The following is an 18583-nucleotide window of genomic DNA, read 5'->3' as shown; positions in this document are numbered from 1 at the left end:
AATTGAGACCGGCTCCTATAAAAATGTACCATTGACTTGCAAAATCATTTTTCGTTAGTTAAAGAACAAAACACAAGCTGAGAGGAAACACTCTCTATAAGTGTCTAGCATATAACAGTTATATTAAAAGATAAAAACTTATTGTCTGAAAGATAAAATTGCATTTATTTTTTTGACTATAACGTTTTTATGTTTGCGTACAAATTAAACTCAATGCACGTAATCATGCTAATTTGTGAATAAGTAATGAACGTAGCAATGTTTGTACGGTGATACATACATAACGTTACTTTACGGGAAAACGTAATAAAAGTGAACATGCAGGTACGGGAATTAGGTTAAAACGTAACCATGTTTGTAAGGATATACGTAATGAGCGTTACTGCGCTAGTACGGGAATACGTATTGAACGTAACCATGCTAAATCAGGAATACCTAATGAATGTTACCATGTTAGTGCAATGAGACATTATGAACGTTACCAAGCTATTAAGATAAGACACAATGAAAATCACAATGCTATTGCAAGAATACATAATGAACGTCACTATACTTAAACAGAAAAAAAAACGTAATGAACGTACAAAATTATATATATGTATAAATGCTTAACGAGAAAAAGTAATCAACGTTACCATGCTTATACGGGAATACGTAATAAACAAAACCGTGCTAAAACGTTAAAACGTAAAGATCGCAGTCATGCTTAAACGGTAATACGTAATATACACTAAGGAAAACCTTAAAGTTATACACGTTCAAAATCATTTTAGTTAATCTTCTTAGCTTATCATGCTAACATATGCAGATATGTTGAATTAGCTCGTATTTAAAAAAAACGTCAATACATGATGAATGCATATGTTTTCATGTTTTCCAAAAATGACAGGTAACAACAACTTCATTTTGTAGGATTGAGCAAACAAGAAAACGTATCATACGAGAAATTTTTCAAAATGTCATGAAGTGATTAAAATAAAAATAAATAAAAAATACTTAGAGTATAATCCTGTTCTAGTTGTTAAACTCATTCATTTCAGCGAAATCATTTTAGTAGACATATGGCAAAAGAACATCAGCAAATTATTATTCTGATGAGAACAGTGGGAATGTAATATAACCTTCATCTATATGAAGTATCTCGATGACACGATTGTTTAAATTAATCATGTATAGCACTTTCGTGTTAACAGATAACTTAGTGGCAGAACAATTGTCCTTGCCCTTGAACATTTGTACCTACAGTTCACGGACTGCCAAACAATGCATCTAACTAATGCTAGGTTGTTATTTTTTATGTTCAGCACAATATGAGAAATAATTGAGTGTTTTTGTAAAATAGTGTATGTATAATGTTGTTTGGACGAAATGTTTGGGAACTTCATCTGATAGTATAAATATGGTTTACGATTTTAAACGTTGAATATAAATACTCGTATCCGTAACAATACATGTGATAATATTCAGTATATGTCAGGTTGATTTAGCGCTTAAATAGACCACATAACACATTTCTACGTATCAAAACTTTATCATTTTTAATAAATTATACATTTTTCAAAAAACTTTGATAATATTTTGACCTAAGTCAAGTATGTCATTGATATCATAAATCGAGATAAAGCGCTTCGTGGAATGCATATTATTTATATCATCAAATTGGATTGCACTGAAACCTAAAAGAAAATCACAAAGGCTTGAACATTGGATATTTCTACCTTGAACTTGTTGTTATATTCGTCGTTGCTTTTGTCATTTTTTAAACTATTAAAAGATAATGGTCTCACAACGAGCTTGCGTTAGATTAAATAATATAAGATAGACGGTTCTATGATTTTACTTGAAATGTGTGCAATATATTAGTGTTTTAAACTCAACGCAGTCTTTGCAAGGGGTAAATGTCCGGCATACTTCTAAAGGTTATGCACAAATAAGTGATTTTTCGGAATTTGTAATCGGTCATACCTTCTCTAAGAAGAGCATGCCGTAAAATGTTAACAGCAAGTGCAAACCATATTTATCAAATTTTCCTATTTTTATTTTAAATAAGATGTATTTGGTTCAATCTAATTAGTTTTTGTAGCTCCAGAGCCTTTACAACATGTTTCGGGTTTGGATTGATTTTTTACGATATGGTCAAACAAATGTCAAAGAACTAACTTTTTTGAACAGATATATGTATACAGAACAAAGTCAACGAAGGCATTTGAGATTAGAAAGAAACAAGTTCACTAGATATCTAAAATCATGATCATGTCGGGTTGCTATGAGTGACATTAATTTTTCTTTTGATTTCGTAAAGTATGCGGGAATATAGACATGAAATCGATCTGTCGGTGAAATGACTTATTTGAGTTGTACACTTCAAAACGTGTTTGTTTTTTTTTGTATAATTTGTGCATAAAGTTTAATTTAGCATATTTTTATGTGCATGCAGTATGTGCATATGTTTGGATAAAACTAAGGCGCTGCCTCTACGGGCTTGAAGTGCTATTGCCGGACACTTTAAGTTTACTTAATGACTAAGTGAAACATACTAGGAGTAAAAGGGAAACGTTTTATTGTATATGTTAATATAACTTTTTGAATAACAAGCAGTTTTGTTGCTGTTAGCAATTTATTTAGTGTATACGCAACAATCTTCAATAATAGTGTATACATTATATATAATGTATTACTTTATATTTTATATGAAGTTTAGATTTATTATTCTTAATTAACTTAAATAAAGCTAATATGCATTTGAGATCAAGTACACAAACGCATTTGAGGAATATTTTACAACAGAAAATAAATAAAAACAAGAGCTGTCACAGAGACAGCGCGCTGGACTATTCCGCCGCTTTTCGGTGTATGGATTGAAAAGTTTTGGAGAAACATACATTGATCATTGTTATATTAGATTTCAATGCAATACATGATGTGCTGAGATATTTTCATAAATTGAATTGGAAAATTGCAAGTTGAAAAAGGGACATGATTCTGTCGAAATGCTCGATACAGTGACCTCCTCCTGTGTACAGTGAGCATGATGGTGAACAAGCTTGCGAAGTTTCAAAACAATATGTCAATGGACTTTGAAAATGTTTGAGGTGGTACGCAAACTTCAACATAAGTTGTAATGCTGACGCTGACACTCGGGTGACTAGGATAGCTCTCCTTATTCTTCGAATAGTCAAGCTAAAAAGAATCACATATCAATAATGTTGCACTGAAGTATATAACAAGCAGGGGTAATTATAATTTTAACTAGAATTGAATCGACAAAAATCTATTTAAATATGATGGTAAAACATGGCAAAACATTTAATCAATTACTAATAGTTATGATTGTATATGAACAATATGTAGTAAAGCTGCTCTGGAAAATTGTCTGCAACATATGTCAGTGAGAATAGAGAATATATTCTTATTTGTTTGTTACAAAAACATCCACAACACCCCCGCCAAAAAAGTTGCAAAAATGTTAATTATGAACAAATGTGTTGTTTAGATTTTAAGGACAAATATAATTCCGCTTTAATTACAGAATTATATTAACGATGCTTTCAATAAAATAATTTGTGTTTGCAATGACAAATCTGACAAACATCATGTCTAATGATCAAAATTATCTAAATTTCAATAAATGAATATTGTAAACAGCTTTGCTAAAATCAGGTATAAACCAAAAGACCTGTGACAGTTAAATATGCATCAATACATGTATTTTTTACAGATCACCAACAGTGACCTTTTTGTCTTGCTTTTTGATAAAAAAGTTGTTGTTTTTTACATCTGGTGGGAAATAAAATTGTATGAATAAATTAATGTTAAAATTTTCTAACTTTTAAAGGCCCAATGTGTTATGACCTCTTATGAGGTTTATTCTAAATGAAGCATGAACATAGTCAAAACCAATTGTTCATATCATGGGACTTTCAAGACCCAGTGTATTACAGATTAAACTTATTAAGGTGTAATTACAAACAAATGACGTCTAACCCTCATATAATGTTTAACCCACAGGGTGATCTAAAAAGAAATGATAAATTACAATTACAATCAACATTCAACATAGCTGAAAATATATTCTAAATTTAGCACCTATATAGAACTAAAATAAAATTAATCAAGTCAGAGATATTGATGGAATACACCCAAATAAGAACCCAGTGAAAAACTGTCAGCTGAGCTCACTCAGCACTATTTCATATATTTTTTTTATATTTGTTGAGTGTACCAGCCAATAGAGCAACACCAAATTTCAGTTCCAAAACTTTTTATATAAGAAAACAATTGAAACAATGAAAATGATTATATTTTATAATTTATACAGAATGACATCAAGAGGCTATTAAACTATTCACATATGTTAATGTGCACAAATTAAGGCTACAGTTATCTACTATTGATTTATATAGATTTGAAAAAGAATGCTTGCACTATGTACAGTGTCAAATTATGTTGATAAAATTCAGTGTTCTCAAAAGCACAATCAATGTTTCCTGTACTGACAGCTGGATCTTCAATGTTTAACATATATATCAGTTCAACAACATACAGTGATCTTGGATTCATTGACAGTTAAAACGCCATAACTTCTATACACCGAACTGGTGTCTTCTTGAAAAAAATCATGAATAAAAGAAACCGAACAAACCAGCAAAACTGAAAGTATCTGGTTTTAAATGCAAAATATGGCACAAAATTAACAGAATAGAGTTTTGCAATTGTCTATTTGTTGCTCAATTATTACATATTTGCTGTAAATGTCACATTTAGTATTATTTACACAAACAAGTTTGACAGGGGTGACTAATATCTGCGTTCTCTTGAAATATGGGATTCTGTGCTGCATCCAGTTTCAAATTGTTTGACCACTTCAAGCTTCTGGCACGTCAGAATCTGCAAATAACATAATTGCAATGTTTTTAACAGAATAACTAAGTACTAAGTACTAACTACTACTGTGAAGGTATACCAGTTAACAATCATTTGTGGCATACACACTTCTTTATGTAGTCATAAATTTGATATAGTCACATATGGTGATAACTAAAGAAGTCCAACTTCAACACAAATTATTTATTTATGAAACAACGTTTCTGCCATTCGGCCTTCATCAGGTTGTATATATATAATAACCAGGAAATGACGTCAACATCAAATGACGTCAACGTTGATAACGTTGATATAGTCACATAATGCAGGGATGTGATTGACCTGGCAGCTGGAGGGATGAAAGCATTTCGGCCATAGGTTCTTGGGGCACTTTTGGGGTAAAACGCACACTGCCGTTGAAGAAAAACTGGCTTTTTAGAAGCTCTTTTGAGGGTTCTCATGAGTTTAAATTTGAAGTAAAAATTATTTATTTTTTTCGGGGAGGGGGTGTCCCTGGGGCCATTAGATCCGCTGAATTCCGTGAATCCGCGGACGAATCACATCCCTGTAAATGATAGTCATAGTGTAATTTGACGGATTCAAAGATCAAGACAAAATAGATGAAATATATTATGTTTGAATATTTTGCAATAGTATTAAACAACTCCAAGGTAATTGACTACAAAGAAGCATTTTGGAGGAGTCAGAAATGCACTTGCTTAGAATCTCTTCTTACTTGAAGACATTTTTCATTCCGTGGAGGTGGTATGGAATTCCAGACAGAGCTATCCTGAACAGGATTTTTTGTCCATAAAGGTCATCTCGAGCTTCAGCAACCAGGTGGCTATAAAAAAGAACCAATACATTTGTGCTTTGAATGTTGAAATATATTAAGAAATATTGAGGGATAAGTCAAAAACCTGAAATTTATAACAAAACAGTTAATTAGAAAATTATATAATCTCATGGCCGTGACCGGAAATAATTTACAACCAGCATGAAACAATATTATTCAGGAATGTAATAAACTTAAAAGATTCAGACCCGCTACTGTTTGGATTCATTTTCATAAAGTGATTGTGAAATACTAATTATTTACCGCATGATGCCTAATCCAATTTGAGTTCTGCTGGCTGGTCCGTCATCATCCCCATCTCCAACCTGTTGCAAACAATAACAAATTAATTAAGTTAATCAGGAATTGGACTACTAAAACATGTCAACTATACCTGGTTTATGTAATTGCTAAAATCGTATTTTCATAAGGACATTGACTAAAGGCTTCGAGTTGGGTTGGTGAAGCTGGCATTTATGCACTAGTCAATTGTAACCACCCACCCCCAGGTCCGGGGAATAGCAGAGACTTTGACTTCCGGTCAAGCCAACCCCGGCTAAAATCGCCGCCCTGCGGAGACGAACAAATGGTAAAATCTCTGCCAAATGCCCCCGAACCCCAGGGACTCTTGGTAGCCCATTCCCCACTATATTTTGCGCAAAGACAAAAACAACTCATTCATCTGGCACTGCAGGGCCACCTGAAAGGTAACTAGATATATCACTGAAGGTGATTAATTCCCCCGAACCCCGCCCTGATATGAAATTGCAGTCAACTATTTGGAAAGCCAACCTATAAATGACAACTTTATTTTATGGACTATTGTCATTGTAATTTGCTAAAAGAGTGTAATGATTCATGTACACTGAACTCCTTCTCATTGTGCTGTACCATTGTGTAAAGTTTTATTACATTCCATCCGGTAGATTTCAAGTTATGCTCCGGACAAAAAAGTAACAAAGGGCAATAACTCTGTAATTGGCTGAAATATAATTGCTGTTCCTATAAACTGCACCTCATCTCATTTTGATCTATCACTGTATGAAATTTTATTAAATTCCATCCAATAGTGTTCAAGTTATGCCCGGAGAAAAAAAAACAACAAAGCGCAGTAACTCTGTAATTAGCTGAAATAAATTTGAGGTTCCTATGAACGGCACTTCCTCTGATCATGATCTATCACTGTATGAAGCTTTATTAAATTCCATCCAATAGTTTTTCAAGTTATGCTCGGGACAAGAAAAAAAAATAAAGGCCATAACTCTGTAATTAGCTAGAATAGAGTTATGGTTCTTCTGTACTGCACTTCCTCTCATTGTGCTTTACCATTGTATGAAGTTTCAATAAGTTCCATATAGTAGTTTGTAAGTTAATGTCTGGAAAAACAAATTGACAGCAAAAATCAAATAAAGGGGAATAACTCAGTAATTAGCTTAAGTAGAGTTATGGTTCTTGAACACTGCACTTCCACTTATTTTGCTTTACCAGTGTATGAAGTTCCAATGAATTCCATCTAGTACTTTTCAAGTTATACTCTAGACAAAAAAATAACAAAGGTCAATAACTCAGTATTAAGCAAGAATAGAGTTATGGTTATTGTACACGGCACTTCCTCTCATTATGCTTTACCATTGTATGAAGATTAATCCAATTCCATCCAGTAGTTTTTTTAAGTTTTGCTCCGGACAAAGTTGCAACGGACCGACCGACTGTAAAACCGACCGAACACATGGAATAAATATTATTAAAAGTTAGAAAAAACAACAACATGATAGTATTTAACAGTTTTTTCCTTTGATTTTTTAATGAATGTCCCTGACATGAGGAAATAGTAACTAGAATATTTTTTACTTCTTATATTGATACTTATTGTTCTGGGGTGAAAGTTATATTACAGATTTCCTAAACAAAGATGAAGTTTACAGATGCAACCTCACATTTGACAGTCTAGACATTATTTAGTTTTTGTATTAGATGAAGAATCAGCTTATTTTTGTATCATTACAAAAACAGATCTCAAGTTTATGAAAATGTCCCTTGAATTACATTTTTCCTAAAACATTATTAAGTAACAGGCTTTTTCTGCCCAATTTGGGAAAAAGACCCTAGACATTTTGGATAATTTTGCGTCATGAAAATGCTGAAATTGGGAAAATTAACTGTTAAAAGAAAGAGCTTAGACAGCTTAGTCTCCTGCGAATTAGGAAATGATTTTATATTAGTTTAATTCCCTTTAATAGAACCAAAATGGCTGAAATATCAATCCTTAGGTGTAAATATCTATTGCAATTAATCAATCATGACAGATAATAGTTCATACAGATATGTCTGAATGTGATGAAAATCAATGATTTCCGAGCACAATTATCAAAAAAACTTTACATCACATAATTTATTAGGATGTTGAAAATGAACCAGTACATTTTAAAGACTTTCTAAAAAAAAATTCTGAAGATTGAAAAAACATCTTATATTTTGCTTTGGGAATGGGTCCGAAAGTCAAACCCGTGGGTACAATAGATAAAGCCCTGATTAAGTACTACGCTTTTAGCCATGAAACATATTTCTTTATACTGAATAAATTCCAATAAACTGTCCAATATGTATCTAAAACTCACATTGGCAGCTAGATGGTTTATGAAAGGGCTAGACAACAGATGGTCCAAAAATCAGCAAATAAGTAATTCATATAGATTGTGTTTGAAGAAAAAAATGAGAAGAAAATATTTTTGACCATATTCTATCTCAAGTCGAAACAGCAGTTAGGAAGAGTAAATTGCACACAGCACAAAGAAAAATCACTAATCTACAAGCATGTTAAAAACTTCTGAAAAATATTGCGAAAAACGCCACTGTTTTTTTGCTGAACTGATGACCCCGCATTTTCTGACTATATGCAGAAGAAAAAAGGTATTATAAGCTTCGCGTTTGTCTTCAAGCCCGTATGATACGTCTCCGTCTTTAATCATCGCGTGATTTGATACGCGTGGTAATTAGTTGCAATGCGATGAACTAAGTTTCAAAAAAGAAGATATAACTAACTTAATTCAATTAGAGAAACCGAATTTGAATCAAACAATGGTCGGAAATAATAATAAATAAGAAATTTACTATTACAAATCAAATTTACAACTAAGTTTACAACATTTTAAACATTTCATAGCAAAATATTACCTTTATGAACTCAACACATATCAATCAGGGGTCGCATTTTATGCCTTACATATTTCAACAGATATTGCCCAAGTAAATTAGCATTCGTAGTATGCTTTGAGGGATACCATCTCAAAAAATCACAATCCCTTAATGTAAACATCTAATAAAAACCAACTTCGTAACAATGCGATTACGGTTAAAAGTTAAAGCTGCACTCTTACAGATTGATTATTTTGACAGCTTTTAATATTTTGTCTTGGAACGAGCCAATTTATGCAAAAAATACATCGGCACTAGTAATATAAGACTGCTGACAAAATATCAGATCGCAGATAGTGAAACTTGAACAAACAAATACAAGATGTAGCCAAACGGCTTTGCAATAGGTCACATATGTTATTCTGATTGATTTGATTTAATTAATCCTATAATTGCCTTTAACCGTCTTTTGCGAACCGTTCATTTTAAAGATTTGTATGCAACCTATCATACTGTGCCGATTATATTTCATGCTTTCTATAAATAATAATGTATATGTCTTCTTTATGTGTTTAACTGATAGGGATAACAAAATATTTGATGGAACTATTTTTTATCTCCGATATCAGAGAAACAACCGATTGTCCACTTTAATCAATCGTCATTTTATCCCATTTGTAATTCAGGTGTTCTTTATGTATGCAAAAAACTCTTTTTTTTTCGTTAACATTAATATCTTTTTTTACATCACAAAATCATCATACACACTCCAGTTGTTTACCTATAACTGAATGCATTTATGATTCCATGAGTAAATAAGAGCTATCACGGTATGTATGTTGTTTTCTTGAAATGTAACGTTGGATATATCGTAATCTATTTCAAGTATACATTTTGACATCTGAATGGCTATGATAATGTAACAGTAATGAAACTATTATGTTTCAATGTTGGATTTTATTTTAGTTTAACTGATGTGTATAACACATATTCAGGTCGGAATAAACACATCTATCCAAGTCTATTCATTGTAGATCATCAATATCACATCTACTCGTCTAACATAACAAATTATTAATCGTAGATCTTATGTTAGTATTTCCTCAAATATAAATATGAACACATCGCACTGTATTCCATGCATGCTTAATAGTTTAAGCCCGGAATTATAGTTATTCGGGTTTTCCCAGCTTAATCCTCCGGTACAAACAAAAATTAAACCGTTGTTATATACACACGTTACTTCGGAGACAATAGAGTCATTGGACTGTTACATGAATTTCAATAGCTCGATATTCACCTTTTATTTGTACCGGCATGGGAAAACCCAATTAAGTCAATTCCGGGCTATATATATTACCTTTGTATATATGTGAAACAATTTCAAAAGGGAGGACAATGATGTTACAATCTACTGTTGGTATTTATATACTCGTATAGCAAGCCAACCGTGGTATACGTTAGTTATATTCGATTGTTTTCTTGAAATATGCGTCAATATGGACAAAAATAACAGTCGGTCAAAATGTGTTTGAGAAATCTTGTATCTTTTATTTTAATGGTACACTTCAAAATGTATTTGAATATGCTTGTTAATCTTAAAAGTTGGCTAATTGACATATTTTTGCTTATTGTGAGATATGTGAAACATCTTCGATCGTGGTCTGTCATAAAAGCTTTAATCATCACGTGATGTTACACGCATGACAATTTATTTCAATGCACAAAAAGAAGACTACTACTACTACTACTACTACTACTACTACTACTACTACTACTACTACTACTACTACTACTACTACTACTACTACTACTACTACTACTACTACTACTACTACTACTACTACTACTACTACTACTACTACTACTACTACTACTACTACTACTACTACTACTACTACTACTACTACTACTACTACTACTACTACTACTACTACTACTACTACTACTACTACTACTACTACTACTACTACTACTACTACTACTACTACTACTACTACTACTACTACTACTACTACTACTACTACTACTACTACTACTACTACTACTACTACTACTACTACTACTACTACTACTACTACTACTACTACTACTACTACTACTACTACTACTACTACTACTACTACTACTACTACTACTACTACTACTACTACTACTACTACTACTACTACTACTACAACTACCACATACTGTTATGAACCTTATAAAATAATCACAAGTCTTCATGCACATGCACATGAATCTTAAATAAATTTGATAATACATATGTTTTGAGGTAAATGAAATCAACGGCAAGCTTTTTTTGCTTGTTAAAGCTGTACTAATAATCAATATGTTATTCTCTTCCTATGTATAAAAATTCTAAATTTTCGCAACATTGATCCTTTGACAAAAGTGTGAATTATATATACATTAAATACATATTACGAAGTTATATCGGTTTCGACACGAAGCACAAATTGCTTGTACATCCGTTCGCTTAAAATAAAATCACCATTTGTTATGGCGTGTTAACAGACAATTTAAGAACGTCAGTCAGTCAGTAAGTCAGTCAGTCAGTCAGTCAGTCAGTCAGTCAGTCAGTCAGTCAGTCAGTCAGTCAGTCAGTCAGTCAGTCAGTCAGTCAGTCAGTCAGTCAGTCAGTCAGTCAGTCAGTCAGTCAGTCAGTCAGTCAGTCAGTCAGTCAGTCAGTCCATCAGTCAGTCAGTCAGTCAGTCAGTCAGTCAGTCAGTCAGTCAGTCAGTCAGTCAGTCAGTCAGTCAGTCAGTCAGTCAGTCAGTCAGTCAGTCAGTCAGTCAGTCAGTCAGTCAGTCAGTCAGTCAGTCAGTCAGTCAGTCAGTCAGTCAGTCAGTCAGTCAGTCAGTCAGTCAGTCAGTCAGTCAGTCAGTCAGTCAGTCAGTCAGTCAGTCAGTCAGTCAGTCAGTCAGTCAGTCAGTCAGTCAGTCAGTCAGTCAGTCAGTCAGTCAGTCAGTCAGTCAGTCAGTCAGTCAGTCAGTCAGTCAGTCAGTCAGTCAGTCAGTCAGTCAGTCAGTCAGTCAGTCAGTCAGTCAGTCAGTCAGTCAGTCAGTCAGTCAGTCAGTCAGTCAGTCAGTCAGTCAGTCAGTCAGTCAGTCAGTCAGTCAGTCAGTCAGTCAGTCAGTCAGTCAGTCAGTCAGTCAGTCAGTCAGTCAGTCAGTCAGTCAGTATGTGAGTCAGTGAGTCAGTGAGTATGTGAGTATGTGAGTCAGTCAGTCAGTCAGTCAGTCTGTTGTCAGTCAGTCAGTCAAGTCAGTCAGTCAGTCAAGTCAGTCAGTCAGTCAGTCAGTCAAGTCAGTCAGTCAGTCAGTCAGTCAAGTCAGTCAGTCAGTCAGTCAGTCAGTCAGTCAGTCAGTCAGTCAGTCAGTCAGTCAGTCAGTCAGTCAGTCAGTCAGTCAGTCAGTCAGTCAGTCAGTCAGTCAGTCAGTCAGTCAGTCAGTCAGTCAGTCAGTCAGTCAGTCAGTCAGTCAGTCAGTCAGTCAGTCAGTCAGTCAGTCATTCAGTCAGTAAGTCAGTCAGTCAGTCAGTCAGTCAGTCAGTCAGTCATTCCATCAGTCAGTCAGTCAGTCAGTCAGTCAGTCAGTCAGTCAGTCAGTCAGTCAGTTTGTCATTCAGTCAGTCAGTCAGTCAGTCAGTTAGTCAGTCGGTCAGTGATGTCAGTGAGTCAGTCGTTCAGTGATGTCAGTGAGTCAGTCAGTCACCAAGAGAAATGAATTTGTAATTACGGATTTATTTTGATCTTGCCTATCAATGCTATCTCGATATTTTGTACTCCAGTTTTACATTCATTATTTGTTTGCTTTGAAATACACTTCACAACTATTGTAAAAATAATTTTAAGATAGAGCCAAAATTGTCAGCATGACATGAAAATTAATTGAAATTCCACACACACAAATATCTAATAACATTACTATAGTACGGCGGCTATTTCAAGCTGCTAATAATAAGATGCGATTCCGAATTGATGACATTACAAATTAAACATATTAAATTATCCGATTTAAACCCTAAATAGATATTACATTGAGCACTTACTTATTATATAAATAGTTATGTAATGTGATCAATATATTCATGATATCATTTAAAAACAATGTTTGCTTCTGATTAATGATATGTAAAATAAATGACCAAGACACTGTTATACGTAAATCTATTGTTGTTTGTATTTTTTTATAAGTTTTATGTTGCATTAATTGTATAAATTCTTGCTTTTCTCATGAAACTAATGAAACCTTTTCACTTGATAGCTACATAGTATGGGGTCACAAGGCATGCACTAGTCACATCAATAAAAATCGGATACCTTAGCATAACTCCCTTAAAAGGGCTTTACACTCCACCTATTAAGCATGTTGCGATCATATAATGATGTGTGTTACGTTCAAAGTATGTGAAATATTCCAAACAATATCAGCCCTGCATATGCCCTTTATTCAGAAAGCAGAAATCGGACACCATTAAGGGAATTGATTGAAACCTTAAACATAGAACTCATAAATGTTGCAATGTGAACAGTATGGCACTCTTTTGCAAAGCTACTTACCATTCTTCATTATGATATGATACAAACCTTGTTTATGCGTATGCGTACTCATTTTTGAACATTTACGAACGACAATTTATACATGTAAAACTAAAAGGTATCACAACGCTGTTGAACTTATTTTAAAGTCATTTCTCCTTGTTAATTCTTCATAACAAATTATGTCCAGGGCATAACTATTCAATTATTAGAACTTATTAGTTGAACTTTTTACATTTAACGATGACAATATTAGACTGTGATTCGCGCAATGATTATACATTTTATCATTCTTGGTCTAAATGCTGCTGAATGAGTTATACTCCCGTATTCTCTGAATAGCTTTTAAAATTTTATTCGACTTTCTGGCAACCATATTTTTCTTTGTACATTTACTCTTTTTTTTCAAAGTGTGTTTGCGTTTTGTTCGGAAACCGCATAACGTGACCAAATTTAACTTTTAAAATTCAAAGATGACACCATAGAGCTGTGCAATTGAAAACTTTTATGATTTTACTTTCAAAGTTATCATTCGTTGTGCCTTTATTTTGTTCAACTAATAGTTTTCTTCAAAGATAGAATTCCTATTTTAGTAGCCCTATTGCTGTACTGTTTGGACACATATGCACATTATTTTAGTTGCAGTTGCGCATGCTTACTGTGTGCAAACACAACCTGTTTGTTGACTACAATTTAATAAAGAGTATACACATATTCATAAAAGAGAACAATTCCCCCAAATCACATATACACAGGCACAAATGCTTTAAATTCTACACTTTTGAGATGATGATAATCCTATTTTATGATGTATTTAATTCTGAACAGCTATTTTATTAAACTAAATAAAACTATCACATGTCTCCATTCACTGTTGTGCTTCAGACCCAGTGAACACGACAACGATAACTGTGAAATCAAACATACATTAACAACCAATTTGTGTGAAAGAACATTTTTGTGGAAACATTGTGGTTTTTAAAAGTTCTTGTTCGTTTTTTCCGAAATTATACAATTCAGCAACATCATTGTAGCGAATATAGGTTGGTAAATCACCATTCACATTTGATAAATACTCGTATATGTCAATAATTAAACAAGTTAGCCTAATTGAAAACTAAAAAATGAATGTCATCAGCCTATACCATTTAATTATTAATGTGTCTTAATTGCTTAATAACTGTTAGAATGGGTGTTACTGTTTTATAACTACCGTGCGGATAAACTACAACGCGTTTCGCTTACACCGCAGGTTATCTTTTGAACTTTGTACTTGACCTCGGTGGATCTTCGTGTGTATATGATTTGTAATTTCGTGTTGATTTTATATATTTCAATCTCTTCTCAAATAATACCAATATGCACTGTAACAGAAGGAGGTTTGTAATATTTCTGGTTATTTTCTAAAATTAGTTTCCCTTGAGATAAGAAATATTTCAATATATTATTTTTATTAAAATCATCATTTTTATCACACTCTTGTCGTTATATATTTAATCGTTTATATATGATTCATGATTTTTTAAAAGAAGCAAAAAGTTTAATGTATTTTTTGTCGATGCTAATGATCAATTTGCAAAACTCTCTCAGTAAAACAAAAGTTAAAAGATTTGTTAATAACTGACTGGTACAGTACATTAAACAGATCCACATGCTTCCGATTTTATAAAACATTTAAAGAAAAGTTTGAAATGGAAACATATCTTTATAACACCTATGACATAAATACAAAAAGTTATGCAAAATTACGAATGAGAAATCACAAATTACCAAGTGAAACTGGTCGATGGAGTAATGTCCCATACGAGAATAGAAAATGCACGCGTTGCAATAGAACGATAGGTGACGAATACCACTATATAATAGAATGTCCTGATTTTTTAAATCTGAGAAAAACGTTAATAAAACCTGTATTTTATGTTACACCAAGTTATGTTAAATTCCTAATCCTCTTAACAAGTACGAATGAAAATGATTTTAGGAAACTATCAATATTTGTTAAACACATATTAAAATCGTTTACCACTTAGTGTTAAAAACTGTTCATTATGTAAAGGTATATCACTCGTTTTTTTTTGGCGTATTAAATTGGAGAATTCTCCCATGCTATATACCTTAAAAGTGCATACTCTTCCGGATTTTTTGACAATTGTCATACTGTTGATTTCTTTGTTTTAAAATGATGTGTTTTTTTAAACTTGACGGATTTCAAATATGTATTTTTTTCGTATTTCTGCAAAACATATAATTCAGCAATATCATTGTCGCAGATAAAGATTGGTAACACACCATTTGCACATAATGTTTATTTGACAAAAGTAAGACTGTGAATTAAACCTTATAATGCTAGGCAATAGTTTAAAGAATCATGCATTATTAGATAAATAACGTATGTCATCGGCCTATACTCTGTGATTGTTAAGGCGTCTGAAAACATTACTACGAAAGCCATAATCACGTCATTTTCTTACAGCGACAAATATCAATTTTGATGAAGAATCAGTTTACAATTTAATGCAGCTAGTTTGTGCTTTCTTGCATATATTGTATAGATTTACTTTAAGTTTATATCTCAACATCCTTGTACATCAATTTGTACTTAAAATTCAAATATTGCGCCCTAATATTTAAACTTGAAAAAAACATATTAAAAGTATTTAAATCCAGAAACTAATTCACTCAGGAACTCATTTTGCATAAACTGCGTGTGCTGTATTTGGAGGTATAATTTTTGGTATTGCAATAATTTAGAGAGAATCTGTGAGACACATGAATGTAACAAAATAGAGACAGGGTCAAATTGTATAGTAATTGTGAAATAACAATAAGTTGAGCTTGTGAGGCGCTATGTTGAACGCTATGGCGTTTGTTGTACGGAAGCCATTATGCGTCTAAAAAAACAACGGATTGTTGTTTTCAATGCAAATGTACAAATACTCAATTATATGGATTCAGTATATTTGGCAAAATAAATGTGGTAATTTAATGACAAAACAGTAGAATTATGTTTTAACAAAACTATTTAAAAAGGGACATTTATGTTGCATTTAACCTTATTTAGGATGTCAAGACCGCTTATGTTATGTTATCAATTAGCTATACTTCTTATATAATTCATTTCTGTAAGTAACTACTGAAATACTTTCATCAATGTCACAAAACACATTTTTTCAGTGTGCATATACATCACCAGCTAATCGTATACACCCACTCGTCTAACAAATATAGACGTTAACTCTATCGATATGTTTATCAGTACTATTGTTTAGATTTTGAAATCCAAACAAGAGTTTGTAAGTGAGGATTTTTTTGCAATGTTTACTGCATTTTAAAGCGTATTAATATAGCACTAACTTATATCTTTATGAACACTTGTTTTGTCAATGCGCGTGTAGAACAGAATGTTATCATACCAATTACATTCGTTTAATATGACAACAGCATGCTCATACTGCTTACATTGCGCTTTATCTAATACACAATTTCAATATATCATATACCGTATTTAATTTGTCTTAAATGAAAATGAACATGTTAGCAACAATATCATATGGACAATAATAACACGCTCTCTCATTCGTCGAGAAAGCCAACGAAGTAAAATATATATGATATTTACTGGGATTAATTTCATTCTGATCTAAATATAGAATGGCATTCTATTAATAAATCCAATGTTGTTGATTTCACTTCCGGTAGGGTTCTGAGTGTTCTGTTCACATTTGGCATTTTTAGATAAGTTTTCAATATTATTTCCAGTGAGTGTATTATATCAATACCTCACTTGTCATTAAGTGTATACTTACAAATAGAGGAATGTAAATAAACTTTTCATCGGAACAAGCCACAGGAAATATAGGAATAAAATTATACTCAATGTATGTTAATGAAACAAGCACTCAAACAAATTAAAACAAGTTTGTAAATATTTTTGATCGGAACAAGCCACAGGAAATATTAAGGAATAGCTGTTTTAAGATCAACTAAATTTGAATATTATTTATCATTCCTTACCTTTAACAACATCAGATCGATCGTTTTGCGTTAAGCAATTTTAAAACTAGTGAATGTTTTGTATGTATTACTTAGTGTTGCAAACTGATCCAAAATGAATGAATGTTCAAATCATGTTGTATATCGGTATCAATGAGATTACATCAAAACCGCAAGTACTAAAACATTAGTTAAAATGAATTATTAACGGCAATAATCGGAGATGTCATTTCATAATTGCAACCGTATCATAAAAATGTAATAAGTGATGTATAAACAATGTAACATTTTCTCTCGAAATGATTGGAATAAATATATTTCGGAATTTTAATCTTGACTGTTTTGTATCAGAAATACATACAAAAGAATACATTAAATGGCAAGATACAATATCGGCAAACTTCGTGAGCTAACCACTTCTTGACAAAATTGTAATTTTAAATACTATATTATTGTCCCGACCACAGGTCAGACTTTACATATAAATGTTGTTATCCTAAACAGGTTTAAAGTCCACTAATTTCTAAAATAACTATTAACGTAGACTTACCTTTGGACAGCTTTTTAATGATACCATTGTTCCCATTCTATCATACGGATGTGAAGTATTTTGCTTTGAAAACATTGATTTCTTTGAGCAACATCAATGTGTTTTTACGCCGGATTACATATACAAGACGGATTACTCCAAGTTTCATGTTTTTATCAAAACTTGGAAAATGCCCTCTAAATAGTACAGTTAAACCATAATAATAAGTGAGTTACCATACATTCCCTGTCAAAGTTGGTAGGTGAAAACTAAATGCGGTACTACTAGTCAATAGAGGAAAGTGTACTTGTCGTAATCTTAACAAGATTGATGACGAACTGCACTATCATTCAAAGGACCAATTTTTTAATCCTGTCAGGAAAAATATAAACATTGCCGCAATTACTCAAGACCTAATGTACTGAAATAAGTTTTTAACTGTAATGACCCGGATAACTTTGAGACGAATTTGATTAGTTGTCAAATAGTGTTTTTTTACCTTACCTGTGTATATTGTTCCTAAATTGAAATAATTCAACTTGATAAACTATTTAATGTTGTTGTTTCTATTTTAAAATGTATATTAGTTGAACTAACCACATTCCCATAACTATTTAGTGTATAATAAAAATGCCAAACCGTTCTGGAACCGCCATAAATCCATCCCTTTATACTTGTGTCTACA

General features: G+C 32.5%; 1 protein-coding gene across 2 annotated transcripts in view; it reads left to right on the top strand.

Moving 5' to 3' along the window:
- The window catches only part of LOC128221337 (uncharacterized), a 104475-nt gene that overhangs the window by 37380 nt on the left and 48512 nt on the right, over positions 1-18583 (top strand). The gene's annotated exons all lie outside the window — the stretch shown is intronic.

Source organism: Mya arenaria, chromosome 16 (genome assembly GCF_026914265.1).
Source record: "Mya arenaria isolate MELC-2E11 chromosome 16, ASM2691426v1".
Taxonomy (NCBI): Eukaryota; Metazoa; Mollusca; class Bivalvia; order Myida; family Myidae; genus Mya; species Mya arenaria.
This window is presented reverse-complemented; position numbering and strand designations above follow the sequence as displayed.